Raw genomic sequence first — 25,610 nt, 5'->3', positions numbered from 1 at the left:
AAATCTAGATCTCCTCAGATACCGTGTTGTCATTCACCTTTATAAGTAGTAGAAATACAACTTTTATGATTCATGCTGACATTTATCAACTTGTATAACACAGCAATGTAATAAAGCCAACTTCTCAGGATCTGGATTATTGCCTCCTGTACCTGACTTTCTTCAATCATATTGAAGACGTGTGGAACTTACACCAGAGATGCAGACAGGAGTACAGTGATTATGTTACAAGACGAGTGAATCCGTAATGATTTTCAGTTCCATGTCAACACACACACACACACACACACACACACACACACACACACACACAATGCTGGAGGAACTCAGCATCTATGGAAATGAATAAACAGTCACCGTTTTAGGTCAAGACCCTTCTTCAGGACTGGAAATGAAGGGGGACGATGACAGAATAAAAAGGTGGGAGGAGGGGGAGGAAGATAGCTAGGAGGTGATAGGTGAACCCAGGTGAGTAGGAAAGGTAAAGAACTGGAGAGGAAAGAATCAGAAGGAAAGGACAGTGGACTGTAGCTGAAAGGGAGGGACGAGGGGACCCAGAGGAAAATGATAAGCAGGTGAGAAGATGTAAGGGCCAGTGTGGGGCATAGCAGAAGAGCGGAGGGGGAGAGAATTTTTTTTACTGGAAGGAGAAATTGATGTTTACGCCATCAGGCTGGAGGCTACCCAAACAGAATATAAGGCGTTGCTTCTCCACCTGTGAGCACCCTCAATGTGACACAAGAGGAGCCCATGGACCAACATGTCGGAATGGGAATGGCAATCGGAATTAAAATTTTCAGCCACCGAGAAGGTCAGCTTTTGGCGAATGGCGCTCAACAAAGCGGTCCCCTAGTTTAAGACGAGTCTCACCAATGCAGAGGAAACTTTATCTGGAGAACCAGGCACAATGGACGACCCCAGCAGATTCAGAGGTGAAGTGTTGCCTCGCCTGGAAGGACTGATTAGGGCCCTGATTGGAAGAAGTGATGGAGGAGGTGAATGGACAGATGGCTTGCAAGAATAAGTGCTGGATTCATGGACGGAGTGATCCCTGCAGAGACCGGTGGGGGGCGGTGGGGGGAGGTAAATACTTGAGTAGTGATAGGATCCCTTTAGAGATGGCAGAAATTGCGGAGAATAATGTGTTGGATGCAGAGGCTTGCCGGGTGCTAGGTAATAATAAGAGGAACTCTGTCACTATTAAGGCGGTGAGAAGATGGGGAGAGCGCATATGTTCAGGAAATGGAGAAGTTACAGGTGAGGGCAACAGTAGTGGTAGAGGAAGGGAAACTCTGTTCTTTGAAGAAGAAGAACATCTCTGAAATCCTGGAAAGGAAAGCCACATCCTGAGAGCAGATGCGGTGGAGACGAAGGAACTGAGCAAAGGGAATAGTATATTGACAGCAGGTAGTATGGTAAAAGGTATAGTCAAGGTAACTGCAGGAATTAGTAGGTTTATAAAGGATCTTGATCAACAGTTTGCCTCCAGAGATGGAAACAGAGAGATCGAGAAAAGAGAGAGATATGTCAGAAATGGGCCAAGAGAATTTAAGGGCAGGGTGGAAGTTGGAGGCAAAGTTGATGAAATTGACGAGCTCAGCGCAGGTGCATGAAGCAGCACCAATGCAGTCATCAGTGTAGTGGAGGAAGAGTTTGAGAGCATTACCAGGGAAGGCTTGGAACATGGGCTGCTCTACATAGCCAGTGAAGAGGCAGGCGGAGCTGGGGCCTATGTGGTTGCCCATGACTACTCAGAGAGCCTGGAGAAAGCAGGAGGAGACAAAGGAAAAATTACTGAGGGTGAGGACCAGTTCTGCTGTCATAGGAGAGCGGTAGTGGAGGGAAACTGGTTGGTTCTTTAATTGAGAAAGGACAGAGATCCATATTCCCGTGATAAAGGAGAAAATCATATTTTGATAACTAAGTAAAATCTTGAAGAAAGTGCTGGCCTTGTTAACAATAACCATGAAACACCAGGGGTTTTTTTTCTAATAAAGAACCCTTTTGGACTTCTGGCTTCAAGAAAGGAAGTTTGATGTCTACAACCATTCCACTCGTTCCACCAAGATGCAACACAGAGCGTCATAGGAAGTCATTCCTGCCTGTGGCCATACAACTTTACAACTCCTCACTTGGAGGGTCAGACACCCTGAGCCAATAGGCTGGTCCTGGACTTATTTCCTGACATAATTTACATGCTACTATTTAACTATTTATGGTTTTATTACTATTTAATTATTTATGGTGCAACTGTAACGAAAACCAATTTCCCCCGGGATCAATAAAGTATGACTATGACTATGACTATGACTATGACTATACAAAGTTCAAAGCCCAAAAATACAAAGTAAATTTATAATCCATAGACACACAGTGTATGTCACCATATACTATTCTGAGATTCCTTTTCTTGCAGGCATTCACAGTAGAACAAAGAAGTACAACAGAATCAGTGATAAACTACAAAAACTGAAATGAATGTGTAAAAGAAGACAGGCTGTGCAAATTTTAAAAATCATAAAAAAATACATACTGTAAGTAAATAAATAATACTGAGAATGTGAGTTGTCGAGTCCTTGAAAGTGAATCGATAGGTTATGAAATCAGTTCAGTGTTGAATGAAGTTATCCTCGTTGGTTCAGGAGCCTGAAGGCTGAAGATTGATAAATGCTCCTGAACCTGATCTGGATTAATTACGAACACATCCAGAGTAATGTGGCCGATAATTAACTGAACATAGCCTAGGCAATACAGTTGCCCATCTTTATCACATCTGATACATAGCAATTCAATGCAGCAGTTCACCAAGCAGTACACATGGTTCAATAGTTCAATAGAGTTTCCTCTCACTGTATTCTCCATATTTTTCAAACTTCTTACAGTTCTTGTCTGTTATTGTTCTCTCTCTCTCTCCCTCTTTTGCTATGTCTTTTCATTTCTCTGCAAATCTTTTTCTCCCTCTCCTTTTCTCACATACTTTCTTACCTTCACTATAGCTGCTAGTCAGCTTCCATCCAAATAGACCTCAACATATCATGAGCAAAATGATCAAGTCCACCTTGGCATTGACACCTGCCACCCTGAGACAGCTGCAGGAACAGTGAATGAATGCTGTGTTTCTCATTACTTGCTTAGTTCTAACTGATTAGCCCGACATGCATGATATAGGGGTTATGAGTTGTACTAGGCTTTCAAGATTTGAATTCAGTATTGTTAAATTTCCAAAGCTGAATACAATACAACAGCTACTGCAGCACCCATTTAACAGAAGCAACCAGTGATGAATTTCTACCCTGCTGTACCATGTTCTATCACGAGAACAACACATAATCGTGAAAACTAAAGGAGGGTAAATAATGACCAATTGTTCATTATGATGATTTATTCAGACAATTTAAATATTGAGTAACAGAATCAAAAAACACAGGAGAAAACAAAGATGATGTAAAGTTCAAAGTTCAAAATAAATGTATTATCAAAGTACAAATATGTCACTGTATACAACCCTGAGATCCATTTTCTTGTGGGTGTATATAATAGAATCTATAAAAGACTGCACCAACTTGGGTGTTCGACTAGTGTGCAAAAGACAACAAACTGCAAATACCTAAATAAAGAAATAATAATAATAAATAAATAATGAGAACATGAGATGAAGAGTCCTTGAAAGTGAGTCCATAACCTATGGAATTTTTTCAATGATGGGGCAAGTGAAGTTGAGTGAAGTTATCCGCTCTGGTTCAGGAGCCTGATGGTTGAAGGGTAGTAATTGTTTCTGAAACTGGTAGTGTGATTCCTGAGATTCCTGAACTTCTGCCAGCGAGAAAAGAACATGATCTGTGTGGTGGAGGTCCCTGATGATGCATGCTTCGTTCCTGCAACACCATTTCATGTAGATGTGCTCAATGGTAGGGAGGGCTTTACACTTTTTGTACGACCTTCTACACAAGAGCATTGGTGTTTCCATACCAGGCTGTGATGTAGCTAGTCAATATACTCTCTACCACACATCTGTAGAAGTTTGTCAAAGTTTAAAATGTCATACTGAATCTTCGCAAACTCCTACGGAAGTAGGGACACTGCCTTGCTTTCTTCGAGATTGCACAAATGTGCTAGGCCCAGGACAGGTGCTCCGAAATAATAACACCGAGGAGTTTAAAGTTGCTGTCCCTCTCCACCTCTGATCCTCCGTTGAGAATTGACTCATGGACCACTAGTTTCCTCCTCCTGAAGTCTATAATTAGCTCCTTGATCTTGCTGAAATTAAGTAAGAGGCTGTTGCTGTGGCATTACTCAACCAGATTTTTTTACCTCACTCCTTTATGCTGATTTGTCACCACCTTTATTCAGCCTATAACAGTTGTTTCATTAGCAAACTTGAATAAGGCATTGGAGTTGTGCTCAGCCTCACAGTCATAAGTGTAAAGTGAAGAGAGCAGGGGGCTAAGCACACAGCCTTGTGGTGCACTTGGGCTGATGACGATTCTGAGGGAGATGTTGTTGCCAGTCCAAAGTGACTAGGATCTGCAAGTGAGGAAATTGAGGATCCAATTGCACAAGGACGTATTGAGGTGAAGGTCTCGTAGCTTTTTGATTAGTTTTAAGGGGATGATGATATTGAAGTTGAGATGTAGTCAATAAATACTGCTACTGGAGGCACTGGTATAATTGAAGCCTGCTTGAAGCAGGCAGGTACCTCACACTGCCGAAGCAAGAGATTAAAGATCTCAGTCAACACTCTAGCCAGCACAAGTCTTTAGTACTTGGCTAAGAACCCCAGCTGGGCCAGATGCTTTTCGTGGGTTCTCTTTCCTGAAGACAGCTCACGCATCAGCGTCAGAGACTGAAACCACAGGATACTCGTGGACTGAGGTCCCTCCATGTTTTGACAGTAAATGAACAGAGAAGGCATTGAGATCATCTGGAAGTGAAGTCGTATTGTTGCCTATGTTGCTTGATTTTACTTTATAAGAGGTGATCGCATTCAACACCTGCCACAACTGTATAGTATTTTTCATTGATCCAAATTTAGACTGGAATTGCCACTTTGGTCTTGAGCTGGTTTTCTGTAGATCGTACCTGGCCCTCTTCTAACTTTACTAGTCTTTGAACTTGAATGCCTCTGACCTGGCCCTCAGCAGATTGTGGATCTCATGGTCCATCTAGGGCTTCCTGTTGGGGAATACTCTGAATGATTTTATGGGGATGCAGTTTTCTACATCTGTTATGATAAACAGCCAGCAGTTTTCTAATAAGTAATGGATAGTTTCAGGTAAATTCCTGAGAACACAATAGGGCCACAGAAATTTTAAGCACATTCAGCCAGAAGAGACTCAATAGAAATGCAAGTATGTCCATCAGCCTGTCCCACCCACTGTCACTGGACCTCCTTGAATTCAGCATATTTTGAGAGCAGATTTGTTATTATTATTACAGAAGGAAGATGTAGGTGGCTTTAAGTAAACTATAAATAAACTAAAATGTAAAAAAAGACAGATATAAATGAATAATTTCAATTTGTGGCTGCTCTTTCAGAGAAGAAAGGAAACACTGTAACACATTGGCAATCTCTTTGTTATTTCCATAAAGTAGAGTGCTCGCCCATCTTTTTTTTTGCTGTTTTAGTGACTGGGAACTTGCCTTGGGCCCAGTGCCTACATTACTTCCTCAGTACGCACCAAATGATGCCACAACCCTCATTCCAATTGTGCCAGCTCCAATGCACTCCTCAGTGATGCAGCTTAAACGCTTTATGGGTCAACGTTAAACAACCTACAGAAATAGTGCTACAACTCTGTGATGAATGGAGGCTGGTCTAAGAAAACAAATAGCTCTCTGTTTGTTTTCTTGGACGACACATACGGGTTCTGTTGTGATGGAAACACGCATTCATGTGGAAACACTTTTTCATTTCCCAAATTCTCAGCTCCTTCCTCTGACTGTAAATTCTTTTCTTATTCACATCAACATAAAAAGAGACAAACTGAGTCCTAAACTGAAACTGTTAAATAATATTTATTGACATATAGTATTTGTACCTGTGAACCCTTAACATTATTGTTAATTATTAGTTATATTGATGAATGTTTCCTATATGTTCATAAATCCATAAGCCCATTCAGCCCATCGAGTCTTCATCACTATTCCAGCATATCTGATTTATTAGATCGAATGAAACGAAACAATTTCTCCTTGTCTTGAAAGTAATCAAAACGTAATATAACATGTCGAGGTTTATCTGACTTAGACGAGTATGATGGAACTCTGTGAACACGATCCAATAACGGTGGTTGGTCAGGAAATACAGTAGGAAATGCATCTTTTAAAAGTTGAGAAAAATACTTCATAGGGTTATCAGATTCAACAGCTTCACGCACCCCAATCATTCGAAGATTCTGCTGTCGCATTCTGGATTCTAAGTCAGAGTTTTTAAAGGTCAGAAAGTCAAGTTTCTTCTTCATTACATTCATTGTTTCTTCGATTTTCTCCATCTTGAGCTCACTTTGTTGCGTAGATTTTTGAAGATCAGATATAGCCGACTGATGTTCCGTAATAGATGTTTGAATCTTATCGATTGAATCGGCAATTTTCTGGAAATTAATTGAAATTTCCGCACGAATCAGCTCCGTAACAGAGGTTGAAATTTCCCTTTGAATTAGCTCCGATATAGCTTTCAAAGTCACCGGTGGTTCAGTCGGAGGAAAATCGGTACCTTTCGGTCTAACCGGATGTTTGCCGTCCTTCCCGTTTTTTCCATTCTTAGACATAGCAGACCTTAATCGCATCCGATTATCAAAGAGCCCAATTTATTTTAAAATATTGTAAAAGTCAATACCTTAATGGTTAATTAAAATAAAGCTGATCATAAGAAGAAAAACTCAGAGGTAATGGAGCGAGTCAAGAACACGACTTCACACCATGAGCTCTACCGGAAGTCCCTGCATAGCTGATTTATTATCGCTCACAAAACCATCCTCTTGCCTTCTTCCCATAACCTTTGACTCTCCCGTTACTAATCAAGAACCAGTGAACCTCCACTTTAAATATACTCAATGACTTGGAAACCACAGCTGTTTGTGGCAAATTTCACAGATTTACCACTCTCTAGTTAAATTTCTCCTCACCTCTGTTTTAAAGGAACACCTCTGTATTCTGAGGCTGTGCCAGCTGGTTCTAGACTCCCCCACTATAGGAAACATCCTCTCCACATCCACTCTGTCTAGGCCTTTCGATATTCAATAGATTTCAATGAGATTCCCCACACCCATTCTTCTATCCAGACTTGAGTACGTCTTTTTCTCATTTACAGAATTTCACAAGATCACAATACAAAGGAGCAGAAGTAGGCCATTTGGCCCATCGAGTCTGCTCCGCAGCTCCCCATGAGCTAAACTATTCACCCATCTAGTTCCAATTTCCTGCTTTTTCCCCATACCCTGACTAATCAGATACCTGTCAATCTCCTCCTTAAACATCCTCAATGATCGGGCCTCCATAGCTGTATGTGGCAACGAATTCCACAAATCCATGACCCTCTGGCTAAAAAAATTTCTCCTCACCTCTGTTTTAACTGGGTACCCTCTAATTCTAAGACTATGGCCTCTTGTCCTGGACTCACCCACCAAGGGAAACATCCTTTCCACATCTACTCTGTCCAACCCTTTCAACATTCGAAGTGTTTCTATGAGATCCCCTCTCATTCTTCTATACTCTAATGAATACAATCCAAGAGCCATCAAACGCTCCTCATATGTTAGCCCCTGCATTCCAGGAATCATCCTCGTAAATCTTTTCTGAACTCTCTCCAACATCAGTACATCCTTTCTAAGATAGGGGGCCCATAACTGCACACAGTATTCCAAATGAGGTCTCACTAATGCCCCATAGAGCCTCATCAAAACCTCCTGTCTCTTATACACTATTCCTCTTGAAATGAATGCCAACATAGCATTGGCTTTCCTTACCGCTGATCCAACTTGGTGGTTAACCTTTAGGGTATCCTGCACAAGGACCTCCAAGTCCCTTTGCACTTCCGATTTTTGAATTTTCTCCCCATCTAAATAATAATCTGCCCGATTATTTCTTCTTCCGAAATGTACAACCGTACATTTGTCAACGTTGTATCTCATCTGCCCTTTCTTTGCCCACTCTCCTAAACTGACTAAGTCTCTCTGCAACCTTTCCGTTTCTTCAACATTTCCTGCTCCTCCACCTATCTTGGTGTCATCCGCAAACTTAGCCACAAAACCATTTAATCCATAATCCAAATCTTCGATATACATCGTAAAAAGAAGCGGCCCCAACTCCGACCCCTGTGGAACACCACTAGTAACCGGCAACCAATCAGAATATTTTATTCCCACCCTTTGCTTTCTGCCTATCAACCAATGCTCCACCCATTTCAATAGCTTTCCTATAATTCCATGAGCTCTCATCTTATTAAGCCGCCTCATATTGAAGGCCTTTTGAAAATCCAAATACACAACGTCCACAGCCTCTCCCTTGTCAATCTTATTCGAGATTACCTCAAAAAATTCCAATAGGTTGGTAAGGCAAGATCTTCCCTTCATGAAAACATGCTGGCTTCAGCCTACCTTGTCATGCACCTCAAGGTATTTCATAACCTCATCCTTGAGGATTGACTCCAATATCTTTCCAACTACCGATGTCAGACAAATAGGTCTGTAATTTCCTTTTTGCTGCCTCCTTCCTTTCTTAAATAGCGGAACTACATTTGCGATCTGTGAGAGTCATTATTAAGGTGGACCTTTATTTAATTACAGTGTCTTAATGCCCAAGTCAGAGGATGGTTCAGAGACAAACAGCTTTGTGAGAGGCTCTGGCCATCAGGACTCATATTCACTTTTTATTCTTGACTTATTTCATCAGTCGAATTTAGTATCCTCAGCGGAGGAATTTGATCTTATTTGCTCAATTTAGACAACTTTTTAGACTAGACTGAAAGTATCCAAATATCTCTCAGGAATCTGCAGCGTCTCAGAACCTACAACCTTTCAGGTTCATGTGATTCTCTAAATGAACTTTTACACATTCCGGATTTTCACTGCTTCATTTTGACAGTTTGTGCCTCTGCTGGAAAAGGCAAGGGTTTCAGAAACTGTTCAAAATCCTCACTGGAGTCTATCCCTTAGTCAGCAGATCCTAAAGAAACCTGATTATCACGTTGACACAAGAGAGACTGGAAATCAGGTGCAAAAAACAAAATGCTGGAGGAACTCAGTGGGTCAGGCAGCATTTACGGAGGGGAACGAACTGTCAATGTTTCATGCTGAGAACCTGAAGGTGGAGACATAGAAACACTCATTACAGTTCAATAAGTAGCTGGATATACACCTGAAGAACCACAGGGCTAGGGATCTAGTGCTAGAAGATGGGATTCATTTGGGCAGATCTTTGTCAACTGGCATAAACATGATGGGCTGAATGGCAACTTTGTGTGTTTCAAATTTTCCCATATTCTATGATTGATATTTATAGAACATACTTAGTGCAAGTGGCAACATGGTATCGTAGCGGTTAGTGTAACTTTTTACAGCACCAGCAATCCACGGTAACTTCCCACCGCTGTTCGGGTAGATCGTACGTTTTCCCTGTGGCCCCATGGAATTCATCCTGGTGCTCCAGTGTCCTCCCACGTTCCTCATGTTGTAGGGCCTGAGGACATTACAGTTTTCAGAACGGGGTTTGGATCCTCCCAGTCCAATCTGCAAGTATCCCAGGTTTTCAGAATGTGCAACTACTACTCAAGCAAATGGAATTAAATCATGAACTGATAGGATAATAATTGGAACTCCCTTCACAAACAAGAGAAAATCTGCAGATGTTGGAAATGCAAGCAACACACACAAAATGCTGGAGGAACTCAGCAGGCCAGGCAGCATCTATGGGAAAAAGTACAGTCGACATTTCCTCGGGTCTTGGCCTGAAATGTCGATTGCACTTTTTCCCCATAGGTGCTGCCTGGCCTGCTGAGTTCCTCCACCATTTTGTGTGTGTTGCTTGGAACTCCACTCAGATTGTTTTTATGTTATTAATAAATTCCGTGTCCACCCCCCCCCCCCCCAGAAGGACTGAATTTGAGCTGTCGTTATCCTCGATGCTGATGGAAGGTGTTTTCAAGATTCTGAGATATATGTGCTGGGTTTATCTTGGACTCCTTCAGTTTTTCTGTCTTGTTGCCGATTAGTGGGTGAGCAATATGTTACTTATTAGGCCGAAGGAAGGGTTGAGGATTTGGCGTCTGGTGTTCCTTTTGATGTTTTTCTATGTGGGGGATCTGTTAGATTTTTGTGTGTGAGAGAGGGGGTTTAATGTTATTGTCACTGTTGTTTTGCATGGGAGGGGCTTGGGGTTAGGAATTTGATGTTTCTTAGCTGCTGTGTCTGAGTGAGCGATCTGTTAGTTTTTGTGCGACGGAGGGGTTGGGGGGTTGGGGGTTTGCGGGTTTCATTTTTCTTTTTTGTGTGGGGGAAGGTTGATGTCTTTTCTTTCTATCACCTCCATGGTTTTTCTGTATTTCATGGCTATCTGGAGAAGATGAATCTCAGAGTTGTATTCTGCATACATACTTTGATAATACAAAGGACCTTTGAACCTTTCATTTGAGAATTATTCTGTTTCCATAGCTGTTCGCATTCAGATTCATTTACTTATCACATGTACAGTGAAACATACTGCACAAAGAAATGAGTCAGCTGAGATTACAACCAACACAACCTATGGATGTGTTGATGACAGCCCGCAAGTATGACCATACATTCCAGTGCCAACACACCATGCCCACAAAGTTCAGCAGAACAACGACAGCAAAGTAAGTCCCTTTTCCTCCCTTGTTTTTCGCCCATCCACCCACTACATGCACACAGACAGTCCTCCAACACCAGCACTGGCTGCCTCCAGGCCTCCAGCCTCCACTGAACTCGTAGACATCAGCCCTCTGACATCCCCAATGGACTTGCAGACTCGCAGATACAGGGCTTCAGCCAATGGGCCTCGATTTCCAGATGTCCTATTGACCCACTGGCTTTGATTTTTGGAATCAACTCCCAGACTCACCAATGACAGGACCCCAAATTTCAGGCCTTGAACTCTGAACTCGCCAATAATAGGACACTAAACTCTAGACCTTGAACTCCAGACTCACTAACTCATGTAACCAGGGTATCAATGGCCTTTGCGTCTCCTGCCCACCACAGACCTTCAAGCCATCATCCACGCTCATCTTCATCCACAGTGCTTGCTGGCCCAACATCCATCCATGAATGTTCTTCATCCATATCGTCATTGACCTTCAAATGCAGATCTCTAACTCCCCACACATTCCCTATCCCTAAACCTTAGCCTGACTTCTAACTCCACTCTCTGTCTCCAAAACCATCCTCACCACTTAAAAAAGACAACTAAACCTGACTAACAGGATCTTAACTTGGCAGCATCTTGACCAGAATTTGTTGCCATCTTGACCAGAATTCGTTGCCATCTTGACCAGAATCTATCTGTCTAAGTTTCTGGAAGTTTAAATTGCAATATTTGACACAGTGGTGTTATTTATGTGTGCTCATCAGTGTAAAATATTTCAAAATTGCGGAAAGGAACTCCTTAGCACCTTGGTTATGACCTTTAGTCACACATGTTGTAAGGTCATAGAGATTACACCCAGACACAAAGAACACCTTTCTGCCTTTCCTCTGCCCCAGTCATATATCTTAATTCAAACCTAGTTGCAACCCAAAATGCACAATTATAAATTTTTTATTTCTTGTAGCCACTCATCTCCATGGCCTTGCTGACAAGGCATGACAGCTTAGTACTAATTAGTGCCATATTATGGACAGAATTGTGCGATATGTCAACTGGGTTGAGATTTGCCCAAAATCACTTCATATAGGTCCCTGGCAGCCAGCAGAGAGGAGAAACTTTCATCATAGCATACTCACAGGGTCTGTTGTACTCTCATTCTAAATCAAAAAATGTCTCTGAAGTTATTAGAGAAAATCCTTCAAATTAATGAGAGCTCAGTGTTTTTACTCGTCTTATGACCTCTCTCACATCAAATGTGATTGCAATACTATTGTTCTAGTTTAGGAAATGGGAAATCAGTCATTCTCTTCAATCCTAATGGCAAACCTGTCTTGCCTACTTAACAAGGATTAAACTCCAATGTACTTCATTGGCTGTAAGTTGCTTCACACCTGCAAAAGGTGCAATATAAATACATGCTTGCCTTTAAAAATAAAGGATTAATGTATGAAGGAGATGCAAAGAACAGCAGATGATGGAACCAAGAGCAAAAGGACACAACACTGGAGGAACTCAGCGGGTCAGGTATTATCTGTGAAGGGAAATGGATGATATCTGTTTAGAGTTGAGACATCTGGAAAAATGTGCATTGTTTCAATATTTTCACAAAGGATATCTGTAAATTTTTCTCTAAAATATGGTGTTAATTGATGTGACAATGGACACAGCACCTTCTGGGTTCTTTGACTTCATTAGAGACTATTAAAGTCTTAGTTTACACCATGAAGCATATCAGGCCACACATGGCTCTCCATCCAAACTCCATGTACTCATTGGTCATTATCCATTAGACCTTCCCCACCCCCACTCTCTATCCAGACCGTGTGCACCTACCTCTCCCAATTGGAAAGCTGACCATCCTAGTTGGTACACCATTCACGTCATGGAGTTAATTGGAAAAGGCTACATCCACCTCTCTCCATCCATATCACACTTTTCTGTTCAGAAAATCTCGTACTCTATTCAACTCCATTTCCAACCTCTTTGCCAACTAGAACATAACTGGATGTTCCCTCTATAATGTATCTTTTTGATTCTGTTTGCATTACATTTTTTGATGCCGATTTCTCTGTAGTTGATATTTCAAATGGCCATGCTGGTTGCAGTGATCTCTCCTTTCCAAAACTTGCCCATAGTGCTGAAATCAAGCATTGTCAACCATGTTTCAGGTAACCAATAAACAGTAGCCAAAGAAATAAAGTACACACTTTGATCCAAAATACTCACTGATTATTAACACAAAAGATTCTGCGGATGTTGGAAACCTAGAGTAACACCCACAAAATGCTGGAGGATCTTGGCAGGTCAGGAAGCAGCTATGGAAAGAAATAAAAGTCGAAGTTTTGGGCCAAGACACATCCTCTGCCCAAAACTTTGACTCTTTGTTTCTTTCCATAGATGCTGCCTGATCTGCTGAGTTCCTCCAACAGTTTGTGTGTGGGTTACCCACTGTTTATTCACTTGATTATTTCACCAATAGAGAGAGAAATAATTCACAGCAAACATACATTATCATGTGAGTCAGAGCATTGCAATCACTTACCTATTGTAGATTTGCCATTCAGGAAATCCATTGGCAACACTATTTCAATAAAACATTTCACAGCAGACAGTGGATTGTGCAGCAAATTGTCACCAGACTCATAAATGCTGAAAGTGCTTGAAGAGCAGAGGAGAAAGAAAAAGAAGCTAATGCTATTACAATCTCCATATAAAAACTGGATAATTTCTGCTGAAAAAAACAGTGACTGAAGGAGAGTTATATCCAAATAACATGTGTGATCGGTTTACAACAACATGGCCAGTCAGCCTAATTGACATGAGAATTAGTCAGGGATCACTACATTATCTAGCTGTAACAATGTCACTATATGTAGCTTTTTCCAATGAGGTCCATGATGCTAATGGTAAATCAGCTGGTTTACTGCATTAAACATGGATGGTAATCTATCTCAACTAAAAATAACAAGATCAGCATAAGATTCCTACTCTCTCTAAGGTACGTGCTGGAAAATTGTCAGAAATTCAAATACAACAAGGGTACTCTATTAAATTAAATAAAAGCTCACTGTGACAGTAGCTTTCTTACTATGACTGTCTTAGAGAGCCAGATATGTTTTGGCAGGTACTGTACAAACAACCTTTTGCAACAATCCAGAAAGTAATTGGTCATAAGATATAACCCTTATGTGATTCCGTCCTAAAATAGCAAAAGTTGTTGCCAACCAGTACTGCATATAACAGACAAATTTAAAGTTTTATGATGGTCTCAGTGATATAGCAGTAATTGCCCACTAAACAGGGCTTTGCAGACTATGAATTAAAAGTTGATACCTTCATTAACTAAAATGCATAAAAGCCCACTCCAGGCAACAATCACAGACCTGTTAAAATAAAATCAATTATATGTTTAGCAACTGCAGACTACTAATATATTATTTTCCACAAAGGATCAAATTAAGAAATATTCTTACTCTGAGGAAGCCAGATTCCAAATACTTAGTCTGTAATCACATGCCTTTAGACAGCAGTAATACAATTCCTATGCTATAGTTGTATTAAAATAAAGGACTTCTTGCACAAGATTTAAAATGTCAATCAAGCATCAGGTTTGATGGTTCCTCATTCTGTTTCCTTTATTATGCTGACTACTGCTGGCTGCTCAGCTAATATTTTTCAATTTCTTTCATTCATTTCTTCCAATTATAGTGTTCTTCTTTACACTTGTGTACAGGAAATTACATTAAACAATCTTGTATCTTGAATCAGTGTTAAGTGGGCTGCACCACAAACGTTGTTTTTAAAATTGTCTTATTTCTGTTATCTGACAGTAACACAATGTAAGAAAACATTCTGTAGTATTTCTTATTTCCACTTTTCTAAATGTCTTCCGGGAACAGTTCAAATGATAAAATTATGGGAAAGGATATTAACTGTTAAAATACATTTTGTTGGATAGTCACTTTTAGTGGGTGACCTACTAATTCCTTTTGATCAAAACTTATCTCGATTTCTCTCTACCTCCTGTCTCCCTCCTTCAATCCTCCTCTCTTTTCTCTTTCCTGCTCCCCTTCTCTTCCTCCCTCCCTCCTTTCTTCTCTCCCCTCCCTTCCCTCTCACCTCCACTTACTTTTTTTCCCTTGTTCCATGTTCTCTCTTTTAGTTCCTTACTCTCCCTCCCTCTTTTTGTCCTCTCTGTCATTCCCTCACCCTCTCTGTCATTTCCTCTCCCTTCTTTCTCCTCCACCCCTTCTATTCCCCCACCACCCTTTACCCCTCCACCCTTTACGCCTCACTCTCTCCTCCCTCCTCACTCTCTCCTCTCTCCTCACTCTCTACCCTCCCTCTCTCCTCCCTCCCCATCCCTTCATGTTCTCACCCCTCTTTCTTTCTCCTTTACAAAGGCTCCCACTACCAAGTAGATTCCAACAGAAAGAGGTGGAGTCAAGGGGATGTATTTGCAGTCATTTGACTCCAGCAGATCCACATCCAGCCTCGGTCCAGCACCTCAATATAATAGTGAGCCATCAATGTAGAAGCACTAGGCATGGGTTGAAAACCTAATCTCTGGAATTCTTTCCCCAAACCTCTTTCATGGGCACAACCCTACAACCATCAAGGACATCACACAGGTGCTACGGTAGTTTAGCGGTTAGTGCGATGCTATTAGAGCTAGGGGCGGTGGAGTTCGTAGTTCAAACCCGGCATCCTCTGTAAGGGGTCTCTGTACATTCTCTCCCACGACCACTTGGGTTTGCTCCAGGTGCTCTGGTTTCCTCCCACAATCCAGAGACATACCAGATAGGTTAATTGGTCATTGTAAATTGTTCTGTGATTAGGTTAGGATTAAATTGGGGTTGTCCGGAGTGGCACAGCTGGAAGGACCTATTATTCTGCACTGCATCTCTGAATGAATAAATAAATAAATATAAATAAAAACACAAATATAAATGTATATATAAAAACAAACAAATAAGTAAACACAAATAAAAGGCAGCAATTGTCAATAAGTACCTTCACCATGCAATACATGCCCTCTTGTTATACCATCATTGAAAAGGAACAGGAGACCGAAGACTCAATGTTTTAGGGACAGCTTCTTCCTCTCCGCCAGCAGATTTCTGAACAGTCCATTAACCCATGAATGCTACTTTTTATTGCTCTTTTGTACTATTTATTTGTTTATTGGAACTTACAGTAATTTTTATGTCCTATACGGTACTGCTGCCACAAAACAATAAAACACATGAAAGTCAGCGTCCATCATGAAGGTCACCCTTCGTTAGCATCGGACAGGAGGTAGAAGAGCCTTAGGTCCCACACCACCAGCTCCAGAAACAGTTATTACCCTCGAGCCATCAGGCTCCTGGACCAGCGTAGAAAACTTCACTCATCTCGGTGCTGAACAGACTCTACAACGTATAGACTTATTTTCGAGGATTCTACAACTAAGTGTTATTTATTTATTTTCATTATTTGCACAATTTGTCTTATTTTTATTATCTCTACTTTGGTTGTCAGTCTTTGTTGTTTATAGATTTTCATAAATTCTATTGCATTTCATTGTTTTCCTGTAAATGCCTTCAAGAAAACAAATATCAAGGTACTATTTGGTGACATAGTTGTACTTTAATTTGAGCTTTGAACTTTGAGAAGAGCTGAGGTACGCTGAAGGGGGAGTGGGATTCGCCTGCTGGACCAAAATAGGACTACCCAATTTCAGAAACTCATTTGCTTTGCGTGAATGTCTCTTCTACCTCAACTTTGAAAGAAAATAAAACATTTCAAGCACATCTTGTGAAAATGAGGAAAGCAGACAGATATTCAATTCAATTAAGACAATTAACATATAGATCTCCATTAGGGAGCTTGATTTCAGTACTAAATGGGACCAATTGTTTTAATACAATTGTCAAGTCAGTCACATTTGCCAAAAACATTTAAGGCAGAGCACCAACTCCCAAAGCAGCAAACTGGAAAAGATTTGCTGCAATATCCCTTTTGTAACTACATTGCACAATGTTTGTTTCAGAGCCAGAGAAGCAGGTTAATTGGTCCATCTCCCATTTCCAATATTGAAAGAAATGTTGGAAATTAATTTTACTTTCTTTACTTACTCATGAGAGCTCGTAAAAGGACAGCTTTGTTTTGGATGTAAAAATGAGAACAATGGAACTTCAGAAAAAATAATCGGTCTCTGCATTTCTTCTATCCTCCAAAATATTCAGTGCTTCATATTGGCGGGAGACACCACAGCCACTCACCAAGGCTTTTCTGATGGCTTCTCTCAAAAGCAGAGTCTCTACAACTGGAGGGTCATCCGAAGCTGGCACGTGGTGACATGGTCATGTCGTGGTTTCTCGTTTCTCACAAACGACAAGGAGACGCAGAAAATCCTTCAAGTAATTTTAATCTTTAATTTGCAAATCAAAGCTGAGACAATCAGAAAGCTAGATGCTGACTGCCCGTCGAACCTTGTACATAACATTTTTTATAGCAATTCCCCTATCTTAGCTACATTATCATATCCAATTGGCCTGTGATTACATATCATCAATATATCCGCTCTTGACTTTCCACTATTGTTTTACTCCCCAACTTAATTATGTCCTAGTTTACATTTTTGGACCATATGTCCTCTCATCCCTAACCACAGTTATTTCTTAATTAGTCTTGTGTTGACATACTGCCATATATTTCATCATCTTACCCGCCACCGTTATCTTTCTACTTGATTTCATTCTAGTTCTCTTCATGGATTAACAGGTCAAAAGTCATGGCTACATAATGAATACCTTCTAATGAGCTAACAGTTGTTACACAGTAAATATTATAGAAAATACAATGCGTGCACTTGAGTAAATACTGCTGAGTAAATACTGTAATACCACAGAAAATACAATGTGTGCATTTGCATTTTCCAATAGTCACCAGCGTGTCTCCCTACAAATAAATCACCATCATACGTTGGAAAGATACCATCATTCCTAGTAACCCACTAACTTATTATAAGATGGAGGGGGATTTAAAGAGGCTTCAAGAAAACATAGACGAGATAAGTAAATTGTGAGAACATGCCTGATGAAATATATTGTAGAACAATGTGAGATCATTCACTTTGAATTTACCTTAATGAAGTGCAGAATATGTGTAAAATGGTGGGACATCCGGTAGTGTTGATATTAAAGGGGACTGAGATACACCAGGACACGTGACATTGGAGGCTAGCATATAAATGGAATAAAAAAAACAAATTGTATGTCAGCTTTTATGGCGAGGATTTCAATGCCAGAATCAGTCTTGTTGCGTCATATAAAGCGAGTACAATGAACATTCAGAAGGTTGTATATTTAATTTTCTCGTGAAGAATCTGAACACAAGAATTCTAGACTGGGACTGTGGCGCAGTATCAAAGAGGTATTGTGCTGTTAGAGTTTTTCTTTCAGGTGGTGCATTAGATCTAAGTTTCATCCTCTCTTCCTGGTGGAGATACATTGATACTGTTGTTCAATAAGAGCAGGAGATTTCGCATGTCAAAGGAGTGTGAGAACTGTGTTGATGCCCACAGTGAACAAAGAAGAAAAGAATGCCATTATAAAATAAAACAAAACAGAAAACCATCTGCTCAATAGTTGTGTAAGCTCTTTATAAGATAGTCTAATTAATTTAATTCCCATGTTGTCCTCCTTTGCTCTATTATTGTTTCCCTTCAAGTATACTTCCAATGTTTTTATGAACATTATCAAACATAAAATGATTTGGAAGCAATTCACTTGCACTTGTGCCATTCCAGTGTACTACATTTGCCACTGGTGGTACGGTCTCACCTACACTGGAAAAACTGAATGTATATTGTGTGATCACTTTGCAGTGCACCAGCTTTTAGTCTCCATGGAATAACCCTGAGTCACCTGTGAAATTAACTCACTATCTAACTCCCGCTCTGGCATATCTGCCTGTGGTGACTTGTGCTTCTATAATGAGGTTTAAGGCAGGCTTGAAGAACAGGACCATGTCTTCCACCTAGGCATCTTGAAGCCTTCCAGAATTCAACGTTGAGTTCTCCAACCTCCAATAGCTGGCTTTCTCTACCTACAAATAAACTTATTTCGGGCTACCAGGTATCAATTCTAACCAACATTTCGACAAACTCTGTCATCTTCATCAGGGATGATGCCTAGGCACGGCGAGTCTAGTGGTGTATATAAATCCCATCATCCATCCCTTCTGATTGGTTGGTCCTCATCTAATCTGGTTTTCTCTGGCCCACCTTGTTTCTAATCAAATTACAGTTCTTACGTAGGGAGAGACCTTCACCTCTGTTAAAATTCTTTTCCTCTAGTTTTATCTCAATGGCCTCCTTTACCAGGCCATTCCTTTTCCTCCAAAAACCATTGGTGAAGCCAGACACGGCATATGATGGAAACCTGCATCAAGGAGCATATGAGGTGTATCCATTTTGGCTACCCATAGAAACTGCTGGTGGCAAAACATTGCATTTGTATTGGCCATAGAATTGACTGTGATGGCACAGAACTACAGTACCATGCCAATGGTTTTTGGGACTGCCTGGTAAAGGAGGATATTTAAATAAAACTAGAGGAAAAGAACTACCTCAAGGTTCTTTTAATTGAAGGGATTAAAGGCAGATAAATCCCCAGGGCCAGATGGTCTGCATCCCAGAGTGCTTAAGGAAGTAGCCCAAGAAATAGTGGATGCATTAGTGATAATTTTTCAAAACTCGTTAGATTCTGGAGTAGTTCCTGAGGATTGGAGGGTGGCTAATGTAACCCCACTTTTTAAAAAAGGAGGGAGAGAAAAACCGGGGAATTATAGACCGGTTAGCCTAATGTCGGTGGTGGGGAAACTGCTGGAGTCAGTTATCAAACATGTGATAACAGCACATTTGGAAAGCGGTGAAATGATCGGACAAAGTCAGCATGGATTTGTGAAAGGAAAATCATGTCTGACGAATCTCATAGAATTTTTTGAGGATGTAACTAGTAGAGTGGATAGGGGAGAACCAGTGGATGTGGTATATTTGGATTTTCAAAAGGCTTTTGACAAGGTCCCACACAGGAGATTAGTGTGCAATCTTAAAGCACACGGTATTGGGGGTAAGGTATTGGTGTGGGTGGAGAATTGGTTAGCAGACAGGAAGCAAAGAGTGGGAATAAACGGGACCTTTTCAGAATGGCAGGCGGTGACTAGTGGGGTACCGCAAGGCTCAGTGCTGGGACCCCAGTTGTTTACAATATATATTAATGACTTGGATGAGGGAATTAAATGCAACATCTCCAAGTTTGCGGATGACACGAAGCTGGGTGGCAGTGTTAGCAGTGAGGAGGATGCTAAGAGGATGCAGGGTGACTTGGATAGGTTGGGTGAGTGGGCAAATTCATGGCAAATGCAATTTAAAGTGGATAAATGTGAAGTTAACAGATTATGGTGGCAAAAACAGGAAAACAGATTATTATCTGAATGGTGGCCGATTAGGAAAAGGGGAGGTGCAACGAGACCTGGGTGTCATTATACACCAGTCATCGAAAGTGGGCATGCAGATGCAGCAGGCGGTGAAAAAGGCGAATGGTATGCTGGCATTCATAGCAAGAGGATTCGAGTACAGGAGCAGGGAGGTACTACTGCAGTTGTACAAGGCCTTGGTGAGACCACACCTGGAGTATTGTGTGCAGTTTTGGTCCCCTAATCTGAGGAAAGACATCCTTGCCATAGAGGGAGTACAAAGAAGGATTGATTCCTGGGATGGCAGGACTTTCATACGATGAAAGACTGGATCAACTAGGCTTATACTGGTTGGAATTTAGAAGATTGAGGGGGGATCTGATTGAAACGTATAAAATCCTAAAGGGATTGGACAGGCTAGATGCAGGAAGATTGTTCCCGATGTGGGGGAAGTCCAGAACGAGGGGTCACAGTTTGAGGATAAAGGGGAAGCCTTTTAGGACCGAGATTAGGAAAAACTTCTTCACACAGAGAGTGGTGAATCCGTGGAATTCTCTGCCACAGGAAACAGTTGAGGCCAGTTCATTGGCTATATTTAAGAGGGAGTTAGATATGGTCCTTGTGGCTACGGGGATCAGGGGGTATGGAGGGAAGGCTGGTGCAGGGTTCTGTGTTGGATGATCAGCCATGATCATAATAAATGGCGGTGCAGGCTCGAAGGGCCGAATGGCCTACTCCTGCACCTATTTTCTATGTTTCCATGTCTCTAAGGTTCTAAGTTCAAAGTAAATTTATTATCAAAGTACATGTACGTCACCATATACAACCCTGAGATGCATTTTCTTGCAGGCATACTCAATAAATCAATAATAGAATAATAACCATAATAGAATCAATGAAAAACCACACCAACTTGGGTGTTCAACCAGTGTTCAAAAGACAACAAACTATACAAATGCAAAAGGAAAAAAATAATAATAAGTAAATAAGCAATAAATATTGAGAACATAAGGTGGAGAGTCCTTGAGAGTGAGCCAATAGGTTGTGGGAACATTTCAATGATAGGGGCAAGTGAAGTTGAGTGATGTTACCCCCTCTAGTTCAAGAGCCTGATGGTTAAGGGGTAATAACTGCTCCTGAACTTGATAGTGTGAATCCTGAGGTTCCCGTATCTTCTTCCTGATGGCACAGCAAGAGGAGAACATAACCTGGATGGTGGAAATCCCCTGTAGATGGATGCTGCAGTCCTGCGACAACGTTTCGTGTAGATGTGCTCAGTGGTGGAGAGGGCTTTGTTGTGATGGGAATAAAATTAAAATACTTGTGGTTGAAGACCCTTCATCAGAAACATTGTCTAGTATTAGAAGATAGTCTTGGTCCATTATAATAATATACAGTATAACAAAATAGTGCCATGTATATATCCAAAAAAGTATATATCAAAATAGTACACTAGGCTATTACACTAAGCTCTGTTCTCAGTAAGGGCCTCACCTTTGTCCCCCTTCGCCCACACCTCAGCGAGTTCCGTGTTCGCCACGATGCGGAACTTTTCTTCCACCGTCTCCGTCTTCGAGCCTACTTCTTCGGCAAGGACTCTTCCACCCCCACCGATGACCCCTTCTCCCGTCTTCAACCCTCCTCTTCTTCATGGACACCCCGCTCTGGTCTTCTGCCTGCTCTGGATCTCTTTATCGCTAACTGCTGACGGGACATCAACCGTCTCGACTTTACCGCACCTTGTCCCCATTCCAACCTCACTCCTTCAGAACGCTCTGCTCTCCACTCCCTCCGCACCAATCCTAACCTTATTATTAAACCCGCCGATAAGGGGGGTGCTGTTGTAGTCTGGCGTACTGACCTCTACCTTGCCGAGGCACAGTGACAACTCGCGGATACCTCCTCTTATTTACCCCTCGATCGTGGCCCCACTAAGGAGCACCAGGCCATTGTCTCCCACACCATCACTGACTTTATCCGCTCAGGGGATCTACCATCCACTGCTACCAACCTTATAGTTCCCACACCCCGCACCTCCCATTTCTACCTCCTACCCGATCCACAAACCTGCCTGTCCTGGCCGACCTATTGTCTCAGCTTGCTCCTACCCCACCGAACTCATTTCTGCATACCTCGACACTGTTTTATCACCCCTTGTTCAATCCCTTCCGACCTATGTTCATGACACTTCTCAAGCTCTTAAACTTTTCGATGATTTTAAGTTCCCTGGCCCTCACCGCTTTATTTTCACCATGGATGTCCAGTCCTTATATACTTCCATCCCCCATCAGGAAGGTCTCAAAGCTCTACGCTTCTTTTTGGATTCCAGACCTAATCAGTTCCCCTCTACCACCACTCTGCTCCGTCTAGCAGAATTAGTCCTTACTCTTAATAATTTCTCCTTTGGCTCCACCCACTTCCTCCAAACTAAAGGTGTAGCTATGGGCACCCGTATGGGTCCTAGCTATGCCTGCCTTTTTGTTGGGTTTGTGGAACAATCTATGTTCCGTGCCTATTCTGGTATCTGTCCCCCACTTTTCCTTCGCTACATCGACGACTGCATTGGCGCTGCTTCCTGCACGCATGCAGAACTCGTTAACTTTATTAACTTTGCCTCCAACTTTCACCCTGCCCTCAAGTTTACCTGGTCCATTTCCAACACCTCCCTCCCCTTTCTAGATCTTTCTGTCTCTGTCTCTGGAGACAGCTTATCCACTGATGTCTACTATAAGCCTACTGACTCTCACAGCTATCTGGACTATTCCTCTTCTCACCCTGTCTCTTGCAAAAACACCATCCCCTTCTCGCAATTCCTCCGTCTCCGTCGCATCTGCTCTCAGGATGAGGCTTTTCATTCTAGGACGAGGGAGATGTTTTCCTTTTTTAAAGAAAGGGGCTTCCCTTCCTCCACTATCAACTCTGCTCTTAAACGCATCTCCCCCATTTCACGTACATCTGCTCTCACTCCATCCTCCCGCCACCTCACTAGGAATAGGGTTCCCCTGGTCCTCACCTACCACCCCACCAGCCTCCGGGTCCAATATACTATTCTCCGTAACTTCCGCCACCTCCAACAGGATCCCACCACTAAGCACATCTTTCCCTCCCCCCCCCCTGCATTCCGCAGGGATCACTCCCTACACAACTCCCTTGTCCATTCGTCCCCCCCATCCCTCTCCACTGATCTCCCTCCTGGCACTTATCCGTGTAAGCGGAACAAGTGGTACACATACCCTTACACTTCCTCCCTTACCACCATTCAGGGCCCCAAACAGTCCTTCCAGGTGAGGCAACACTTCACCTGTGAGTCGACTGGGGTGATATACTGCGTCCGGTGCTCCCGATGTGGCCTTTTATATATTGGCGAGACCCGACGCAGACTGGGAGACCGCTTTGCTGAACATCTACGCTCTGTCCGCCAGAGAAAGCAGGATCTCCCAGTGGCCACACATTTTAATTCCACATCCCATTCCCATTCTGACATGTCTATCCACAGCCTCCTCTACTGTAAAGATGAAGCCACACTCAGGTTGGAGGAACAACACCTTATATTCCGTCTGGGTAGCCTCCAACCTGATGGCATGAACATCGACTTCTCTAACTTTCGCTAAGACCCCACCTCCCCCTCGTACCCCATCTGTTACTTATTTTTATACACACATTCTTTCTCTCACTCTCCTTTTTCTCCCTCTGTCCCTCTGAATATACCTCTTGCCCATCCTCTGGGTCACCCCCCCCCCCCCGTCTTTCTTCCCGGACCTCCTGTCCCATGATACTCTCGTATCCCCTTTTGCCTATCACCTGTCCAGCTCTTGGCTCCATCCCTCCCCCTCCTGTCTTCTCCTATCATTTTGCATCTCCCCCTCCCCCTCCAGCTTTCAAATCCCTTACTCACTCTTCCTTCAGTTAGTCCTGACGAAGGGTCTCGGCCTGAAACGTCGACTGCACCTCTTCCTACAGATGCTGCTTGGCCTGCTGCGTTCACCAGCAACTTTGATGTGTGTTGCTTGAATTTCCAGCATCTGCAGAATTCCTGTTGTTTGCACTGGGCTATTTCCTGGGATGAGATACTTTTACTATCATGACAGCTAAAGAAATTGGATTGCTGTTCTTTAAGGTTCAGGAGAATGAGGGATGATGTCACTGAAAGAGATAAATTCCTCAGGCAACATGACAGGGTAGACGTTGAGACACAGGAGAGTGCAGATGATGGAAATCAGAGCAATGAGCTATAGGAACTCAACATGTCAAGCAGCATCTGTGAAAGAGAAGGAATTGTCGACACCAGATCTAAGTCCTATGTCAGGGTAGATGCTGAGATGTTCAATCAGCTGAAGAGACTCGAAAGAGTGACATTTTTACAAGGTAACGTGGCCTTTATTGAAAACTCCAAGCACAGTTAAAAACAATTAACTTGATGGAGACCAGCGCACTCCAGCTCAGCTAAATATTGCAATATCAGGACCCACTGTGACATTCTTTAGCACCTCTCCTAGTAAATTTCTATTACAACAAAAGTAAAGGAACAGTAGCTAAAATGTCTGCACATATAGATCTTGTCACCTTGCTTCACAAAGAAGTATCATACGTCACATGCTTTCAGCTCTAAAGATTAAGCCAAACACACGATTCTCCTAGCAAAAAAATGGCGACGTGAATGGTTTAACTAGACATAGATCTCTTGTCAAGGCTCAGGTTTTAACAATGGCTGGCTAATTTGATGAGAGTAATTATTTTGGTGTGCTGTCAGAGCAAGGTGTGACAGCATAGATCACTTCCCACTTCCCAGCCTCATTCCTTTATTCTTTTTGAAATTAAATTCCATGTTCTTTGTCATCTGTCAAAATCATCATTACTGACTCAGAGCGAGAGCCTAATTTCTGCTAATGCACTTTCATTTCATATTTTTAAACAGGCTTCCAATTTTAATCACAAATAGCTGATTCTTCCAGCAAAGACCTGACAAAAGCAATAGAATACTGCTTAAACTGTGGCAATATTAAAAGGCTGTTACATTGATTAAATACAAAAGCAATGTCTTCGCCAAATGAGAAATGCAAGCTTATTTTACATTTTAATACAATTTTCAGAAAATGAATGATCACAGAGGCCATCAGCTGACCAGAAATAAATGTCGAAATAATCTAGAATTAATGTTACATCTTTTCATGTTGATTAAACTCTCAAAGTATTAGCTGTGGCTCAGTGGGTAATGCTCTTAACTCTGACTCCAAAGGCTGGTGGTTCAAATCCCATCTAACAACTTGAGGCCATAATCAAAGGTGTTGAAAGCGTGCTAATTATGACCTGTTTTAGAGCAGAGGGTT

Source organism: Mobula hypostoma, chromosome 17, assembly GCF_963921235.1.
Source record: "Mobula hypostoma chromosome 17, sMobHyp1.1, whole genome shotgun sequence".
Classification (NCBI taxonomy): domain Eukaryota; kingdom Metazoa; phylum Chordata; class Chondrichthyes; order Myliobatiformes; family Myliobatidae; genus Mobula; species Mobula hypostoma.
The sequence above is the reverse complement of the archived record's forward strand: the minus strand, read 5'-3'. Positions refer to the sequence as shown.